We start from the raw sequence: 20,797 nt of genomic DNA, 5'->3' as shown, positions 1-20,797 counted from the left end.
AACTGAAAGCAGACCATATAAAATTTAAGCTTCCAACATTGTAACACTTTATATTCCAGCATGACCTTGCCCCTGTTCACAAAACTATGTTCATAAAGACATGATTTGAGTTTGGTGTGGAGGAACTTGAGGGCCTACACTATCCCTGACAGCAAATACATCAAACACCATTGGGGCCTTCTCATCTCATATAATTTCCTGAGCCTACAAATGGTCGTTCAGCTGAATGAATACAAAATCCAACTGATCTGTTCCAAAATTTTGTAGAAATCTTCCAAGAATTTTTTTTTGGGTGTATCACCAAAACTGTGTAAAAGAGGTCTTATTCATATTTGGAAATATATATTAAATTTATAAGTTAAAGTGGAGGCTGTTCAAATAAAACAGGAGGCAGCAAAAGGACCAACTATAGTCCATTAAAAATCCTTCAGAAAGCAGAATGAATAGTCTATATAAAGACTATCCAAAAAATAGAAACTAATCACATTGCAAGACAAGATCCACTCCCATTTTTGGTACGAAATAAAAATTCTCATGTGGACGGTGAACATGGCTCAACACCTCTTACTTCCACTGCTCTGCTCCATTATAGAAGCAGAACAACAAAAATAACAAAAATGTAGGACACGGCACATAGCTGAAACTATCATTGCCGGATGGATGCCATTGACTATAATGGGGTCTGTCGAGTTTCTGTTAGGGAGTCCAACATTTTACCAGACAAAATAGAAAGTAGGACTATTTTCTCAGGAATTTTTGACAAAATCTGTCACAGAGGTGAATGTACAATAATAATTCATGTTTTTTATGTTTCAGGTAATAAAAAAAACAAATCCATAAGATTTAGCCAAAAGTGATTTTCACACCATAATTATTCGGCTACTTTCGTTAGAATTTGTTCTTGATTTCTCCAGAATTGCATCGATGGGAGAATATCCCTGTAATATCTCTGAATGTAATAGTCATGTGACATCTCGCCCTAGAGATAGCTGTCAACCATTCATAAGACCGCCCACTCGACTCCTTAGCCAAGAATGAGCAGACATTTTAAATGAATGAAATACAAGTTATACTGAATCATGTCCTACAAAGCTATGTAAATATCAATCTGCTCAGCTCCTCCTGCTCTGTAACATGCTGCCTGCACATTGCACTGCATAATCAACGTGACAGATTCCCTTTAAGGTCCTGGATTAGGACCATAGTTGCCCTCAAATGCTGACTGTGTCCATCTATGTATCATCACTCAGATAGCCGAATCAAGAAAGACAGTGAGTCAGATCCTTTTCTCTCTGAGAAAACATGTTTATGTAATTATTGTCAGGAATACAGATGTTCCATCTTGCCCTCTGCTTCATCTTCCCACTTCATATCCATTTCAGGATCTCACAGAGTTCTTGTCTTTTCTGCCAGGATATTATTCCAGTACCCTTAGGAAAAAAATCAAAATTATATAAACTCTTTTTATAGTAGATCAATACCAAGCTGTCATTCAGATGAGATATACTCCATGAGCTGACTGCTAAAAATGGACAATTTTCCATCTGCGGTGAATCAATCTGGTCTCAGACGTGAGAGAATCAATCTTTCACGTCTGTCCAAAAAAAAAACTGAAAAATGCCCACCAAGCGTTTCCTAGCAACCATCCGTCCATGAAAAACAGACTGCACACCGATAGCGTCCTTGTTCTGTCCTTTTGACTTGACTGGGTGAAAGTCAGACCAAAAAAGTGCATGTTGCCATTTTATCTGAACTGATCGATGGTCCATGCAAAAAAAATCTGACACGTGAATTGGACCATTGACTTTAATACGTCAGTGTTCTACACTCAGACAGCACATTGTCCTGAGATCAGCCCAAACACTTTTTTCATTACAAGACAATATTAAAGAGGTTAAAAACTTTATGACCGTAAATTGGATCTTTATCTGTTAAAAATGGTCATAGAGAAGCAGAAATCGGTAGAAAGCTGCAGGTCCCTTGAGGCTACCAGTTGGCTTTTATGTGGGTCTGTTGAGTCTTTTTTTAAGATACAACTGAAGACCATTATGTTATAAACACCCATTTATGGTACATTATTTATCTTCCATCCTGCTATTAACCCTCTGATTAACCCTCTGAGTGCTCCTTCGCCTCTTCACATTTGTAGTGACTGTATCATTTAGTTATTTCTGAGTTCCATTTTATATTTTTCTGAATTGACTGTATATGACATTGGTGCAGCACTACAGAATTTGGGGCCCCAATTTTAATTTTGCCCAGGGCCATATTTTGTCTAAAACCGGCCCTGTTTGGGACTCATAGTTTCACCACAGCTGGAGTGCCGGAGGTTAGCCATCCCTACTCTATAGCAATATGTGTGTCTACCATGTTAGTATTTCCTTTATACCTATCCTTTACTTCCCAATTACTTCTTTCTGTGGATTCTTCCGACATTTTGATCCATCTTCTTTGTTCTACTCCATCTACTTGATAATGATATTAAAGCAGATGTAGTGCTGTTTCAGTACCGCGTCCCCTTCACTGTTTTTCCCTGCACAGTGCCCTCCTTGCCACCTGGCTGTGCAGGAAACTGCACCTGGTACCATGCCCTTGAATGGTGCTGCAGTTTATTTACACAGCAAGTGGTCAGGTAAAGACTGCAGTAGCAACAAATTGTTTGAATCTGTGGGGTTCTAGAGGTTGGACATCCCGCCTGTCATAAAGTGATATAACATTACTTTATGAGATAGGAATAATCCTTTAACTACGTTTCGGAAACCAAAGAAACATCACTAAAAACAAATAATTCTCATATTCTTTTGACACTAACATAAAGTAGATGGTTACATTTGAATTACCTCCTTCCTACATACAAAATGCAGTCAGTCAAACTGGCCTAAGATGGTCTCTATCGAAAACTCAATAGGAGTTTACTGCTATGATACTTTTTTTTTGTCACAGTAATGTTTGTGCAATGTTTTGGCAACCATAGGTTAACATAAAGTCATGCCGTACTATACTTTCCTCATGTCATTATTGGCAGAATGCCTGGACTTGGAGTCTCCACAATGAATCCCAGCCAGTTCAGACTTGAGCACTATACAATACGTTGCAGTAGACATTAAATACTGGAAGCTGTTAATTCAATCATAAAGCTATATGAACAGGTTCAAAATACCACATAAACTAATTTACAAAAAAAGTATGAAGCTATTTACAAGCTTCTTTAGTAATCTAGTCATCATTTGTGAGGCAATACGATTGTGCAACGTATTTAGTGTCTCAAAAGCAGAACTGACCAACATACATTTTGATAAGAAAGGTTACCCACTAAACAATTTATCTCCTATTGCCAAGGGCATAACTATTAGGAGCCCTGAGGTTATAGTCGCACCCAGACACTGTAGCCCAAGGCTAGTTTCACACTAGCATTCAGAGATCCGGCAGGATTTTATACCACAGCACTCTGTAGCAACTAGTCTCAAGCAAGCAGATTTTTCTCCTAGTCTCTTAGGCAAAAGTCTCTAGGCACAGAGGGGGTCAGTTACTAAACAGAAATATGCCTATATTACGTGTATTTCTGGCTCAGATTGCAGCGCAAAGGTCTAAAAAAGTGGGCGTAGCGTGGGGGGGAAGGAGATGGTCTAAATGTAAGACAACTAGGAAGCTGTCTTACATTTAGAAGCAGGGATGGATCCGCTGAAGGCCAGCGCCTCTACATAACCCGGGGTGGATCCACCACCAGCTATTAGGGGATATTAAGACATCTAAAATGCCAATCTTAGTAAATGACCCCCAATGTATTCTGTCTTTTGGTTCAATAAAGTCTCTCAACTTACATGAGTGTGCGTAGAAAGCAGAGAGGTGATAAAATAGTAATGCCATTTTTTAGGTATGCAGCTGTAATGCCCTGGAGCAGGGGTACTTTGAAGTCTAGACATTTGTGGGCATTTGCCTATTTACCCTATACAAACCTTTTGCTTTATTTCACTTTAAAGGGTTTACTTGCATTGACTTCTATTGTTTAATACAATGTAACTGCATTTAATATGTATGCTGTGATTTATATCCTGTTCATCTGCACTTTATTTGCAAGGCTCCGTGGAAAGGGTTAATGAATAACGAGAGACTTTTGGGACTTTGAATAGAAGCTGCCATAGGGTTTAAAGAAGAGCATGTTTTGGAGGGAAAAGGCCAGACTTATTTACCACCAAAACCAGACAGACTGACCTTTTGAATGTCTGGTTTTAGCTATGTTGTTAAGTCTGGAAACTTGAGTATCATTGAAGTTTTAATGTAAGTCTATAACAGACGGAAGTGGTAACTTTGTAATTGTTTGTGCTGAGTTCCTCCACTCTATCCCTCCCACTAGAAGGTTCCAGTTCACCCCTCCCACTAGAAGGTTCGAGAGAGCAGTCAGAGCCCCTGGTGTGCTGCAGTTAGGGACCAGCGCTTGGAGTGGGAGACTCATGCCAGACTGCACAAATGACTAGCAGTGTTCCCTCCAAGCCTTGGCAGCTGCTGAATGGGGTCGGCTCAGAGCTGGGCACAGCGCCATCAAAGGAGGGTGATAGGAAAACCTAAGATAATTGTCACATCAAAGAGCATACAGTGTAACCCCTGCACCATCCTGTACAATACAGTATAATCCCTGCACCATGCTGTGTAATATACAGTATAATCCCTAGACCATGCTGTGTAATATACAGTATAATCCCTACACCATGCTGTACAGCATACATTATAATCCCTGCACCATGACGTACAATATATAGTATAGTTCATATACCATGCTATACTATATACAGTATAACCCCTACACCATGCTGTGTAATATACATTATAATCCCGACACCATGCTGTATAATAAACAGTATAATCCCTGCACCAGGCCGTATAATATATATTATAATCCCTGCACTGCTGTACAGTATACATTATAATACCTGCACCATGCTGTACAGTATATATTATAATCCATGCACCATACAGTAAAATATACAGTATAATCCATACAGCATGGAGTACAATATACATTATAATCAATACACCATACAGTAAAATATACAGTATAATCCATATACCATGCTGCACAATTTACATTATAATTCCTGCACCATGCCGTACATTCTAATCCATACACCATGCCGTACAATATACAACATAACCCTACAGTGTAGGTGTTATACTATATATTGAACGGCATGGTGTATGGATTAGAATGTATATTGTACAGCATGGTACAGGGATGATAATGTATACTGTACAGAAAATGTATGGAGGTTACACCATGCCGGACAATATAACCCCTGTGGGATAGATAGATAGATAGATAGATAGATACACCTATATACAGACTATACCTATATACAGTCTAAACCTATATACAGCCTATACCTATTGTAACCTATATACGGCCTATACCTATTGTAAGAAGGTACAAGAAATAATCGTAGATGATAGGTATGTGTCACCGAGGTTCCTGGCCTCGGTGGAGTAAGATCCAGTTTTCTGTGTCTGCAGAAGTTGCTGTTTGACACTTTGCTAGCTAGTATGGCTGTAAATAGCTGATCTGGGACAGCTCTTACTGGAAGTAGTCAAAGTGCTGGATAGGTGACTACTCCCCACGGTCCACCTTGCTGTCCTTAAATAGGCAGCTGGGCTCAGCAGATATGTCTTTGTGTTTGGGATCTGTGGTTTTGTGCTGTGCTGGAGGGATGAGAGCCGCATGCTGGGGGAAAAGGCCCCCTAAAGCCTGCTGTGGACTACTGGAGGTAGAACTGCTAGCAAGGTGACTTGTATTATATGAACTTTCCATTGTGTGTGAATTAACACAAAGACTGCAAAGTTGCATGCTGTTTTGTGCAATTGCCTCAAGTGTGAATAAATACTGACGTTTTGAGTTAAGAACTTGTATTTTGCCTCTGTACTCCACCCGCTTACCCTATCTACCAGAGCGAAACCTCACATTTGGTGGAGGATGCGGGCAAGGGCAGTGAGGCTGGCATGAACGCCGATATTTTTGGTTTCTGCATTTTTCAGGCATGGTTGTATGTCGTACATTATACCAGCTGTATTACAACCAGTGCCCCATGACAAAATAGAGGATGTTGTGAAGGCCCTCATGGAGGCTAATCTGCAGCAGCGAGAGACAAACCTGCAGCAACACGAGGCTAATAAGCAGCAGCAGAAGACTAACCAGTTGCTGCTACAACACGTGATGACTTTGCAGTCAGCAGGAGCAACCCCGAGCGTCCACGATGCCTGGAAAGCAGTCCATGCCGCGATTCCTAAGATGGCTCCCGCAGACAACATCAAAACCTACCTGGCAATGTATGAGAAAGTGGCCATCAGGGAAAGTCTACCCCGTGACCAGTAGGCTGAGGTCGTCGCACCATTCCTTGCATCCAATTCCCAACAGCTGTATTTCAACTTGACGGACAATCAAGTGGCCGACTACCAATAAGTAAAGGGTGAGATATTGGCAAGACTGGGGGTGAATGTGTTGGTCCAGTCCCAGCGGGTACATCAGTGGGAGTTTAAGTCAGCTGAGCCTGCGAGGACTCAGTATTATGACTTACTCCACCTCTTGCAAATGTGGCTAATGCCTGATGTGCTGAGTCCCACGGCTATGATGGATAGACTATTGGCTGATATGTTATGGAGGGCTCTGCAACCCCCTCTCCAGCACTGGATTGGCCAGGTGTCTCCTGGCAACCCCCTAAAAATGGTAGACCTGGTGGACCACTACGAGGCTACTAAGACTGTTACAGGGGGTTCCTTTGGGAGGGGGGCAGTTAAACCCCGTAAATCTCCATCCCAGACCTGGCGACTTGTACCAGCCAAACCCACCCAGGGTATACCCTCTACGGAGCTGGTTCCGATAGTCTGCTGGCGGTGTCAGGAGCTTGTCCATGTAAGAGCTGACTGTCCCCATTAGGTGGAACCCATGGATACTAAATATGGCTACCGTCAGTCACTATATGCCAGGAAGCTGTGTGCAGCAGGTACCCCAAAAACCCTGGAGGTAGGAGACACTCCACAGGAGGCTCTGCTGGACTCAGGGAGTCTGGTGTCCCTAGTAAGGGCTCCCCTGGTACGGTCAGCAGCGTATGCTGGCCAGAAAGTCGGGGTCATGTGTATCTATGGAGACTTAAGAGACTATCCCACCGTCCAGGTGTCTCTAACCATAGGGGCTGGCAGATGGACTCACGAAGTGGCAGTTACCCCAAATTTACACTACGAACTTATAATAGGGAGAGACTTGCCGGACTTCCTAGCACTGTAGCCTGCTATGAGAGTTACTGATACCCATGAGACAGAGGTTACCTTAGCAGAGTGGCCCGGCTCAGGGGGGAGACCAGAACCCTGGGAACTTGAGACCAAGGGCCAGTGGTAGGGGTGACCGCCACTTCGGTGGAAGAGGGGGAGGCAACCCTGCTAAGTGTGATGGTGGGAGACGTGGAGGATTTGCTGTCAGGTCCTGAATTGGCAGACCTCAATGTCTCCGGGGATAATTTGGCTACCGCCCAACGTCGGGACCCAATTCTATCCCGCGCATGGGAAAATGTGTTAATGTGAACCACAACAACCTGGGGCAGAGTCAGTGTTTCCCCGTTTTGTGGTTCATCAAGATATGTTGCATCAGGTAAACCAACTATGGGCTGAGCCTATTGAACAGTTGGTGGTCCCTAAGGCTTATCGCAAGCTTGTGTTAGAGCTAGCCCACCAACACGTTCTCGGGGGTTACCTGGGGCTGCAGAAAACTCAGAATCATATTCTACAGTGGTTTTACTGGCCCAGCATATTCAAAGAAGTGGAAGAGTTTTGTAAGTCTTGCCCGACCTGCCAGATAACTAGCCCCCAGCCACATTTCCGTAGTCTCCTAATACCTCTCTCGATTATCAAAGTACCATTTGACCGAATAGCTATGGACCTTATAGGCCTAGTACCGAAGTCCGCCAGAGGGCATCAACACATCTTAGTCTTTCTAGACTATGCCACTCAGTACCCGGAGGTACACTCATAGCTAAGGAGTTAATGGAGATGTTTTCCCAAGTAGGACTACCTAAAGAGGTTCTGACCGACCAAGGGACCCCTTTTATGTCCAAGGTGATGAGGGAACTATGTAAGTTGCTGCACATAAAACAACTACGGATGTCCGTTTACCATCCGCAAAGTGACAGTCTGGTATATTAAAAAATATGTTGAAAAAGGTAGTGTCTAAAGATGGTAAGGACTGGGACCTCCTTCTACCCTATCTCATGTTCGAAGTGCGAGAGGTACCCCAGGCCTCTACTGGGTTCTCGCCCTTCGAACTGCTATATGGCAGACACCCTCGCGGTCTCTTGGACTTGGCCAAAGAGGCGTGGGATCAACAACCTACTCCACATAAAAGTGTCATTGAGTACGTTACCCAGATGCAAGATCGGATAGAGACAGTGCTGCCACTTGTCAGGGAGAATATTGAGGCAGCTCAGCGAGCCCAGAGTCGCATCTAAAATCGGCAAACCCGGGTGATCGGGTTTTGGTTCTGGTGCTGACCATGGACAGTAAGTTCCTAGCTAGGTGGCAGGGGCTTTACGAGGTACTCGAGAAAATTGGAGATGTAAACTACAAGGAACACCAACCAGGGAGGCGAAAGCCGGAGCAGGTTTACCATGTGAATTTACTCAAACCATGGAAAGATAGGGAAACCTGTACAGAAGACAGCCCGCAGCCGGGTTTTCTAGGAGAAGAGGTACCGGCCCCTCTGTCTGATGCAGAAGAGGTGGCTGCCACAGTAAAAATTGCTGACAGCCTCTCTTCTAAACAGACTTAGGAGGCCAGGGAGTTTGTTAGTCGCAACACGGATGTGTTCTCGGACCTCCCTGGACGCACTTCCATAATCCAGCATGACATTGTCACTGAGCCTCAGGCAAAAGTCTGATTAAAACCACATTGAGTAACCGAGGCTTGGCGACAAGCCATATTGGAGGAGGGGCAGCTAATGTTGCAGTTAGACTTCATTATGGAGTCAAAAAGTGAGTGGGCCAGTCCTATAGTATTGATACCCAAGCCAGGCGAGACGTTGCGGTTTTGTAATGACTTTCGAAAAATTAACAAGGTTTCCAAATTTGATGCGTATCCCTATCTAGAGGTTAGGACAAGCCCGGTATTTTTCTGTTTTGGACCTCACAAAAGGGTACTGGCAGGTGCCCTTAACAGAAGCTGCCAAAGAGGAAACTGCCTTCATCACTCCTGGGGGGGCTATATCAATATAAGGTCTTACCCTTTGGTGTGAATGGCGCCCTCAGCAACTAATGGACATTGTGCTTCGTCCACATCGTCGGTACGTTTCGGCTTACCTGAACGATATTGTCATCCAGAATACTGACTGGGAAAGTCACCTACCCAAAGTGCAGGCTGTAGTGGACTCCCTTTGGCCTAACCGCTAACCCCCAAAAATGTGCGATAGGGTTAGAAGAGAATATCACAGAGGAAAAATGATGTAACTTTTACGATCGATTGCTAAAATAATACCCCATATAGATGAAATTAATAATAAATCAGATATTTTAACAAAGCCATACATAGGACGTATCCAGGATAATACAATCCGATAAAGAAAATTACGGCAACTTACAGTTTGAAGACCGTGGACCTGGCCATAAGGTAAATGAGAGGTGAAGTCAGGACAGGGGGAGGGGGGAAAATCCCTAGTGTGTCCTTCAATGTACCCCTGCCTACAGGCAGAGCACCCACCCTGAAAGGGGCGACCCCACCTCTCAGTGGCTAAGCTCTCACTGACGCCTAATTTACCCCTGTCAACGGAAATAATAATAATAATAACTTGTCCTTTTGTAGCTTGTCCCGATGCGTTTCCCAGGTGTCCATAAAAACTGGTTCATCAGGGGACAGATAATAAATAATCAGATGTTTTCAGCTTAAATTCAAATTCAAATGGTTGCAGGAAAAAGAATACTCAAAAAAGTTGCAGGCATCAATATGGACAATTATATATCCAATATTCTTGAGCCAAAAAAAACTATGCTAGTTATATCAGAGACATCATGTTATGATCATGTGTCTGAAAGACATCCTGGAATGGTAAGGTGTACTTGCTATAGGGTCACCATATCTTATATACCTTAAAATTGGCGCCTAAGATAATGCTCCACCCTCAAGATTGGTAAATAGCGAAGGAACATCGATATCAGCGCAACTTCCGGTATTTGGAACGCACGCGAGGCGTGTGGAACGCACACGTGGCTCTGAAACCGGGAGTGCTCAAGCGCTATTCTCCCTGACACTTCCTGGCTATGAAACGCACACAGGAGTGTGGGAGGAGAAATAGGAGGAGCCAAAGATGTCAGCAATGGTTTTATAGGAAGAAGGGGGAGTAGTTGCGGCATAAAAAGGGACCATTAAATACAGGGGTGCTATAGCATAAATAAATACCCCCATATCGTTACACCATTGACCTAACCAAGTCAGACTTTCTTAAGAAGGGATTTTAAGGGACACAGATAGATTCAGCTGTGGGGAAACAGGGGCTTCCCATTGCCATACCCCTGAGCTGGTGGAAAAAACCTATCCCAAAGATGAAATAATTATGTGTCAGTATGACAGTATCCTTAGAAGATATTGGGACATTCTCTTGACAGATCCAGACATCAATGATGTTCTCCCCCTGACGCCAGCAATTACATACCAATGCGGACAGACTGGTACATAGTTATTATCAAAAACCGATAAGAACAATCACATGGCTTAACCCCACTTATAAATGTGGTAGAGATTGTATTTTAAAATACAAAGTGTTCACCAGCAACAGTACGGGGTTAACATATACCATACGTGATTGACAGGACTGCATCTGAGCTTTAGGGACATTGAAAATCCCAATTTTTTGGGCAATATACAACATCTGGATTAGTCAGTGTGCAATTTAAGCTAGAAATACAGCCATCATTTTCTGGGGTTTTAAAAACACACTTTTTTCCCAAAAAAACCACTATTTTCTTGATCTGCAAGTGTTACATTCAAGTTTAATATATACAGCTTTCATATTCTGTTACAAAAAAAAACACTTTTTTGGTAATATACAACATCTGGATTAGTCAGTGTGCAATTTAAGCTAGAAATACAGCCATCATTTTCTTGATTTTTAAAAACTTTTTTTTTTTTGCCAGATTCCACTATTTTTCAGGCCTTGCAGCATCAACACGTGTGAAATTCCAGGGTTATATACTGCTGTCAAATGCAGTTATTAAACAAACACCCGTTAGTTGGCAGCCTTTGCTGCAGATGTCATTGTGAGATACCGCCTTTTCATACTGTCTTTCTATTCAGTTATTTGAAATAAAGCCATTTTGGACACAATTCTTTGATAGTGTCCAAGTGTGGATCAGGGCGTGTGAGATACACCCTTTAAATACAGGGGTTCTATTCAGGTATTTGAAATACAGCCATTTTGGGGCAAGAAATTTAATTGCGGCCTAGTGTGGATCAGGCCGTGTGAGATACACCCTGTATATACAGGGGTTATATTCAGATATTTGAAATACAGCCATTTGGTACACAAATCTATAATTGAGGCCTACCGTGGGTCAGGCCGTGTGAGATACACCCTGTATATACAGGGCTTATATTCTTTCATTAATAATACACCTTTTTGGGGGCAAAATACACAATATTTCAGGCCTTGCAGAATCTTGACCTTTGAAATTCCAGGGTTATATACTGCTGCCATATTCAGTTATTAAACAAACACCTGTTTGGGCAAAAAAAAATATTTGGCAGCCTTTGCTGCATATGTCATTGTGAGATACACCCTTTATACATTTGGGTTATATTCAGATATTTGAAATACCGCCATTTGGTGCACAAATCTTTAATTCAGGCCTACTGTGGGTCAGGCCGTGTGAGATACACCCTGTATATACAGGGCTTATATTCTTTCATTAATAAAAACACCCTTTTTGGGGCAAAATACACAATATTTCAGGCCTTGCAGCATCTTGACGTTTGAAATTCCAGGGTTATATACTGCTGCCATATTCAGTTATTAATCAAACACCAGTTTGGGCCAAAAAAAAAGTTTATTTGGCAGCCTTTGCTGCATATGTTATTGTGAGATACATCCTTTATACATTTGGGTTATATTCGGATATTTGAAATACCGCCATTGTCATGCCCTGCTTAGGTTATGTGCGGAGGTCTGCCAAGTTAGCAGCGCGTGTGTAGCCTTTTTGTTTTTGTTTTGAATTGAGCTATATCCGCTTCCCTTCAGGTGCACTGGGTGGGGTCGTTGGTTTGAGTTTAAATTACGCCCACTCCCAGTGTCCTGTGCGAGTTATAGCTTCTGTTTGGCTCAGAGGAAGGAAGGATTTGCTGTTCCTGCTCAGTAAAATATAAGTGGGTTTTGTTTTCGTGTGGTTGTCTGTCTGGGCTGTTAGAGAGACGCCTGCCCCCTCCAGGTCCTGAGGGAGCAGGCTGCCTCTTTCCCCCTTTCACCATCTTAGGGATTCTAGGGAATCTTCAGCCCAGGCATGAGGACACGTTATTCCCACCTTCAGGGTCTGAACGTGGGCATAGAAGTCTAGGGAGAGCTGGTAGGGATTTGTCAGGAGGTGACCTCTATTCCCAGCTTCTTGCCTAGACACTTGTTTGTTTATATCCTGTGTATCTTGTATCCTGTCTGCCATGAAATTATAACCCGCCAATACTTTGACTGCCATTTCTCCGCTGTTTTGAGATGGAGTCAATTGATGCGCTAGTTGATTGCATGCAGGGATTATCCCTAGAGGTTGCGGATCTGCGTATTTCGGTCACGGTCAATAGTAGGAAGTCAAATTTATGGGGAGCCTAAGGTCACTCTCCCTGATAGATTTGCAGGGAGTGTGGATGACTTTATCCGCTTTAAAGAGTCATGCAAGTTGTATTTTCGGCTGCGTCCATCTTCGTCTGGTGATGAGAGGGTAGGGATAATCATTTCCCTGCTTAAAGGGGATGTGCAATCCTGGGCCTTTTCTCTGCCGTCCGGTTCTCTGGACCTCCGGTCGGTGGAAGAATTTTTTAAAGCCTTGGGATTCATTTATGATGATCCAGATCGGGTCTCGATGGCAGAATCTAAATTGCCTAATTTATTACAAGGTGAACATACTGCAGAGGCTTACTGCATTGAGTTTAGGAGATGTTCTACCGAGTCAGAGTGGAATGACCTCGCGTTACGTAGTCAGTTTTGTCAGGGGTTATCTGAGAGATTGAAAGATGCCCTAGCTTTTCATGAGTACCCGGATACATTGGAGAATGCTATCTCTTTGGTAGTACAGTAAGATAGACGTATTAGAGAGAGGTGTAAGGTTCCCTCCGCGCAAGGGATCCCTTATGTGAGTGGTTTAATCTCACCTGCTCCCCAGGGTAATATGACATGTAACTCTGAGGTAGGGGAGGAACCCATGCAGTTGGGTCAGGTATCTATCCGTTCTGGTAGTAGGAACTTTAGGAGGTTGCATAAACTATGTTATTACTGTGGAAAAAGTGGTCATTTTATTTTTGCTTGTCCTTTTGATAAACCGCATGTTGATGAGAAAGAATCACAAAGAGGTTTACTTAAAGAAAAAAACAACATCCCTGACTCTTGTCTTTTCGGAGGGTGGGGCTCAGGAATTGCCCCCTCATCGTGACTATGATTGTCCAGTTAATCTCATCCCAGGGGCTAAGTTGCCAAAGTCTCGGCCTTACAATCTTTCTTAACCTGAAAGAGAGGTCATGCGGAAGTATATTGCCGAGAGTTTGGCAAAAGGTCATATTAGGCCATCTAAGTCTCCGTTGGCAGTGGGTTTATTCTTTGTAAAGAAAAAGGATGGATCACTGAGACCTTGTTTGGATTTCCGGGAATTGAACCGTATTACGGTCCGTGATCCGTATCCCCTTCCTTTGATCTCCGATCTTTTTGATCAGATTGTTGGAGCCAAGGTGTTCTCCAAGTTGGATTTAAGAGGGGCCTACAATCTGATCAGAATCAAGGAGGGGGATGAGTGGAAAACGGCCTTCAACACACATTAGGGTCATTTCGAGAATCTGGTTATACCTTTTGGGTTAAATAACGCGTCAGTGGTATTTCAGCGATTCGTCAATGATATTTTCCATCATTTTGTGGGGAGGTTTGTGGTAGTTTACTTGGATGACATTCTAATTTACTCTCCTGATCTGAAGACCCATCAGGATCACGTGAGACAGGTTTTGACGATCCTTCGGGAGAATAAATTATATGCCAAATTGGAGAAATGTGTGTTTTCTGTGCATGAGCTTCCGTTTCTGGGATATCTGCTTTCTGACTCTGGTTTTCATATGGATCCCGAAAAGGTCTGGGCGGTTCTGGAATGGGACCGACCGGAGAATCAGAAAGCTTTGATGCGTTTTTTGGGGTTTACTAATTATTATAGAAAATTTATCTTGACCTATTCTACCATTGTGAAGCCTCTGACCGATATGACTAATAAGGGCGCCGATGTCTCAGTCTGGGCGGATGAGGCATTGCAGGCCTTTTCGGCTATTAAGGAATGTTTTGCGTCTGCTCCCATTCTTGTGCAGCCCGATGTGTCTCAGCCATTCGTGGTGGAGGTTGATGCATCAGAGGTGGGGGTTGGAGCAGTGCTGTCGCTGGGTTCATCCCTGGCAAATGGGTTCCATGTGCTTTTTTTTTCAAGAAGCTCTCGGTCGCCGAGAGGAATTATGATGTAGGAGATAGGGAATTGCTGCCCATCAAATTGGCCTTTGAGGAATGACATCACTGAATCCTAGACAGGCCAGATGGTCACTGTTCTTTAACAGGTTCAATTTTGTGGTTACTTTTCGCCCGGGGGTTTAAAACGTCAAGGCTGATTCGTTGTCTCACAGTTTTCCTGGGGGATGTGATTCAGAGGATCCTGCTCCGATTTTGGCTGATGGGGTTGTGGTCTCCGCTCTGTATCCCGAATTGGAGATGGAGGTGTTGGGAGCCCAGGAGGGGGCTCCTGGTTCTTGTCCCCCAGGGAGGTTGTTTGTTCCTGATGGACTGCAATACAAGGTATTTAAGGAATATCACGATACTGTCCTTGCTGGACATCCTGGTGGTAAGTCCACCTTTGATCTTGTGTCCCGGAGGTTCTGGTGGCCTGGGTTACATAAGAGTGTTGAGGATTACGTAGCAGCTTGTGAATCCTGTGCACGGTCAAAGGTTGCTCATACTCGACCTGCTGGTTCACTTCTTCCTTTGTCTATTCCATCTCGTCCTTGGACACACTTGTCTATGGACTTTATTACGGAACCACCGAGTTCCTCCGGGAAAACAGTCATTTTGGTGGTTGTTAACCGTTTTAGTAAAATGGCTCACTTTGTATCGTTAGCCAGTCTGCCCAATGCCAAGACTCTTGCTCTGATTTTTTTTTATAATATCGTGAAATTGCATGGCATGTCTCCAGGTTTTGGAGGGCGTTCTGCTCTTGGCTTGGCATTCAACTTTCGTTCTCTTCGGCTTTTCATCCACAGTCGAATGGGCAGACAGAGCGTACTAATCAAATGTGCTGATGACAAGACACGAGTGGTTTGAACGCTGTGCAATCAGAGCCTGAAGAGAGGCATAAACGTTCTCAACCTGAGTACAACCTGCATGACCAGGCATTTAAGTGCAAAACACAAGCTGCAGTGGAGTAGACACCTCAAAAACCAAGAAAGGTCTCTGGCTCCTCCTGCTTCCTCCTGCTGCAGTTGCGGCCTCTTCATCCACCTCTGGAGTGACAGTGCCCCCACAAACATAGGATGTGCCAGCAACACCAACACCTGGGTCACCAAGCATCTCCACAATGTCCCACGGAAGCGTTCAGCTCTCCATCTCCCAAACGCTGGAGAGAAAGAGGAGTACCCCCCCTACCCACCCGCGATCCCTAGCCCTGAATGCCAGCATTTCTAAATTACTGGCCTTTGAAATGCTCTCATTCCGTCTGGTGGAGATGGATAGTTTTAAAGGCCTTATGGCGGTGGCTGTCCCACAGTTCGTCTTACCCAGCCGCCACTACTTTTCCAGGAGAGCCATCCCTTCCCTGCACAACCAAGTAGGGGACAAAATCAGGTGTGCACTGTGCAACGCCATCTGTGGCAATGTGCACCTCACTACGGATACGTGGACCAGTAAGCACGGTCAGGGACATTATATCTCCATAACAGCACACTGGGTAAATGCAGTGGCGGCTGGGCCTGAGGCAGATAGCAGTTTGGAGCATGTCCTTCCACCACAGAGGATTGCAGGGTGCTTCAGTTTGCCTCCTATTGCTTCCTCCTCCTACTCTGCTTCCTCATCCTCTACCAGCTCCTCATCCGGTCAGCGTAACACCTTCACCACCAACTTCAGCACAGCCAGGGGTAAACAACAGCAGATTTAAAACGTATCTGTTTGGGGGACAAACCCCACACCACGCAGGAGCTGTGGACGGGCCTTGAACAAAAGACCAATGAGTGGTTTGTGCCAGTCAGCCTCAAGCCCGGCCTGGTGGTGTGCAATAATGGGCGAAATCTCGTAGCAGCTCTGGGACTAGCAGGTATGACGCACATCCCTTGCCTGGCGCATGTGCTGAATTTGGTGGTGCAGAGATTACTTAAAAATTACTCCGATATGTCAGAGCTGCTGCATAAAGTGCAGGCCATCTGTGCACGCTTTCGGCGTTCTCATCCTGCTGCTGCTCGCCTGTCAGCGCTGCAGCGTAACTTCGGCCTTCCCGCTCACCGCCTCATATGCGACGTGCCCACAAGGTAGGCTCCACCTTGCATATGCTGGCCAGACTGTGCGAGCAGCAGCAGGCGATAGTGGAGTTTCAGCTGCAGCACGCACGGGTGAGTCGCTCGGCGGAACAGCATCACTTCACCACCAATGACTGGGCCTCCATGAGAGACCTGTGTTCCTTGTTGCGCTGTTTCGAGTACTCCACCAACATGGCAAGTGCTGATAACACCATTCTCAGTGTTACTATCTATGCCTCCTTGAAAAAATGCTCCTGGCGATGATGAAAGAGGATGTGGCACAAGAGGAGGAGGAGGAAGAGGGATCATTTCGTAGGGTTTCCGGCGAGGGTGGGTTCCTGCACCCACAAACGCCAGGTACACAATTGTCCAGCCAGGGCACAGTTCTGGAGGATGACAAGGTGGGGGATGAGGAGGAGGAAATGGAGGAACCATGTTCAAAGCAGGGTGGCACCCAACCAGCTCATTGCCATCACTGACGTATGGCTGGGGGGATACAGAGGACACAGACGATACACCTCCCACAAAGGACAGCTTTTCGTTGCCTCTGGGCAGCCTGGCACACATGAGCGATTACATGCTGCAGTGTCTCCGCAACGACCGCCGAGTTGCCCACATTCTAACTTGTGCTGTTTACTGCGTGGCCAAGCTGCTGGATCCCCGTTACAAGGACAACGTACCGTCCTTAATTCCCTCACTGCAGCATGATCGTAAGATGCGCAAATACAAGCGCACGCAGGTAGACGTGCTGCTGGTGGCATTCCCACCTGACAGCGGGGGCACAGTGGAAGCACAAGGCTAAGGCAGTGGATGAGGAAGAGTTCGCCAACGCAGCTGGGGCACCACCAGCACCTAAGAAGGCAGGGTTAGCATGGCCGAAATGTGGAAAAGCTTTGACAGCAAAACACAACAACCAGCACCACCAGCTGATATGGAACCTCTTAGCAGGAGACAGCATTTCACCAACATGGTGGAGCAGTATGTGTGCACAAGCCTACATGTACTGATTGACGGGTCTGCCCACTTCAACTTCTGGGTCTTCAAATTGGGCACATTGCCTGATCTTGCCCTTTACGCCTTAGAGGTACTGGCCTGCCCTGCAGCCAGTGTATTATCTGAACGTGTGTTTAGCATGGCAGGGTGCGTCATCACAGACAAGAGCACCCGCCTGTCCACAGCCAATGTGGACAAGCTCACGTTCATTAAAATGAACTAGGCATGGATCCCTCAGGACTTGTCCATAACTCATGCAGAATAGACATGTATACCGGCACTAACCAGCCATTGTTATACTGCAGCGCAATTGCTCATTCTTGTATTTTGGATATTTCACACTCTTTTAGAGTAATAAAAAAAAAAAATTAAAACCAAAAACCTGTTTTGTCTACCTCGTCCTCCTCCACCACCGCTTCTACCTACTCCGCTACGTCCACGGCCTCCTCAAACTCCTACTCCATATGGAACTCCACCTCATAAATCAAATATATATTTTTTATTTGTAGGTATTTTATTTTATATCATTTCACTACTTTGTCAGTTAAATTTTTGGGTGAAATTCACCAATTTTTGGATGTATAGTACCACTGCTATACCTAGTAGACAGGTTAAAAAAAAATTATTTACATTTTCTGTTGAAATTCACCAATTTTTGGGTGTGAAGTACCACTGCTATACCTAGTAGACAGGTTCACAAAATAAATAAATAGTCAGTTACATTTTCTGGTGAAATTCACCAATTTTTGGGTGTGATGTACCACTGCTAAACTGAGTAGACAGGTAAAAAAAAAAAATTGGTCTGTTAAATTTTTGGGTGAAATTCACCACTTTTTGGGTGTAATATACCCCTCCTCTACCTAGTTGACAGCTTAAGAAATTTCAATAATTTTTCTTTAACATTTTCGGGTGACAATAAACAATTTTTTTCTGTCATAGACCCCTGCTCTACCAAGTAGACAGGTTAATAAATGTCACAAATTTTTCTGTTACATTCTTGGGTTGACATTATACAATTTTAGACGTGAGTAAACCCCTGTTCTGCATAGGTGACTGGGAACAAAATTCTATAAATTATTCAGTAATTAATGCGTGCCACATCCTTTTATTCAATGCTTAAACTTTAAAAAGTTGTCAAAGTTTTATGCTTTAATCATTTCTCCCATAATTCAACTCTATAATTTTAAATTTGAAAAAATGTATCCTCCCTTGGATGTGGTCTCTTTTTCTCACGCTCCCTCTCCGGCGTGGAACCCTGATTCCCCGCCACCCGTGATCACCATGGTAGGCGCAGGAAAGAACATCGAAAGTTAATAGAGCAGATATCAAATTGGATCGTTAACATCACGGGGACGTGCAACATGGTGGGGCAGTAGGTTTGCACACGCCTACACTAACTGACTGACAGGGGTCAGCCCCTGCAACTTCTGGGTCTCCAAATTGGGCACATGGCCTGAGCTTGCCCTTTACCCCTTGGAGGTGCTGGCCTGCCCTGCAGCCAGTGTATTGTCTAAACGTGTGTTTAGCACGACTGCAGGGGGTTATCACAGATTATATTTCCCAATGTTTTGGGGTGTACCCTAATTTAAAAAACAAAATTTAAAACCAAAAACCAGTGTAGGCTACCTCCTCCTCCACCACCGCTTCCACCTACATGGCCACATCCACCGCCTCCTCAACCTCCTACTCCATATGGACCTCGTCTTCCTAGATCAAGATTTTTTTTTTTTTACGTATGTTATGTTATTTAAAGTCATTTCCCTATCCACATTTGTTTGCAGAGCACTTGCCATGCTCTTAACCACATTTTGATGCCATTTGCAGTCCTCTAGCCCTTTCCATTACATTTTTACAGCCATTTTAGTGCTCAAAAGTTCGGGTCCCCATTGACTTCAATGGGGTTCGGGGTCAAGTTTGGGTCTCGAACTCAAACTTTTTTCTGAAGTTTGGCCGAACCCGTCGAACGCGAACATCCAGGAGTCCGCTCAACTCTAGTCACCAGCCCTGTGACCAAGGAGCCACCCAAACTACTGAGCTACAGACCATGCACCTAGAGCCTTTGGCCTGGGTACCAGCCTTCTAAGAGAGAAAGGGACAGCTAGCTCAGGCCTTTCCTCAGCATCAAACCCTTCTTCTGCCAAAAAAGAGATTGGAGAAGCCAGCCCTATGCCTCTCCTATATTCCTCCATTAAAGAAGCACACTGGTTTACTGCAGACCCTGACTCTCTGGACTTATTTTCCATTGGGGTGCACTACGCCCTACCATCCCTTCCTGAGAGCAGCAACGCCTGGAGACACCTTAACAGTGTATGGGGGAGCCATCGTAGCGTTCGGGCTACCCCAAACCTGGCCATGGCACAGTAGCCTGCAGGGGAAGTGTGAAGCGGAAAGGATAGCAGTGATGGCTGAGGCAAGGATGGTGGTAGTAGTACTTACAGTGGTAAACCTTCTCCAGTTCTCCCTAGGCCAGTGCACAGTGAAGGGAGGGGTGAAACCTTTCCTCCCTTTGGGGCATATCCTGGTTTAGGGTCTCCTGTCTGGTGGAGTTGTGGGGTGCCCTTGGTATTGGTGTATGGTGAGGTGCAAGGCAGGTAGAAAGGAACGGCAGTGGCAGTGATGGAGGCCGACTTGACACAATAAAGAACAGTTCTTTACTTAAGTTAGTGTAGAACGGTCGCAACGCTCCCCAAGTCGCTCCAACGTCATTTTCGCTCTCTTATGGCCAAAGGGTGCAATATTTCTTTTTCTTCCTCTCTTAATGTTTCTGTCTTCAAAATGTGGCACGACAATGCCCATCTGCGGGGTGTAATCCTATAGAAGACCCTCAATCTTCCTATCCAGTATGCCTGAGTACCTAAAGCTCTCTAATCCCCAGACAAATGTGCTGTGGAGGCTTAGACATGCACTACCCCAATACCAGGGCTATCTGCAAATGGTTTGTGACATTATGTAATGTTACTGTATGTCATTTAATGTTATGTAAACCCAGTATGGCCTCTCAGGAGGGGCCGTAGTGGGCTGATCCTTATTACTGAAGAGAGAGAGTAGACTAGAGTAAGTG

At 44.6% G+C, this 20,797-nt stretch overlaps 1 long non-coding RNA gene across 1 annotated transcript in view; it reads right to left on the bottom strand.

The window, feature by feature from the left end:
• Positions 1-1,341: 1,341 nt before the first annotated feature.
• LOC122920486 overlaps positions 1,342-20,797 on the bottom strand; it is a 91,933-nt gene continuing 72,477 nt past the window's right edge. The window contains exon 3 of the long non-coding RNA XR_006386921.1: positions 1,342-1,430. This is a non-coding gene — a long non-coding RNA (uncharacterized LOC122920486). The remainder of the gene's footprint in view (positions 1,431-20,797) is intronic.

This window comes from Bufo gargarizans, chromosome 10 (genome assembly GCF_014858855.1).
Source record: "Bufo gargarizans isolate SCDJY-AF-19 chromosome 10, ASM1485885v1, whole genome shotgun sequence".
Lineage (NCBI taxonomy): Eukaryota > Metazoa > Chordata > Amphibia > Anura > Bufonidae > Bufo > Bufo gargarizans.
Note: the sequence above shows the minus strand (reverse complement) of the source record. Positions and strands in the feature narration are given on the sequence as shown.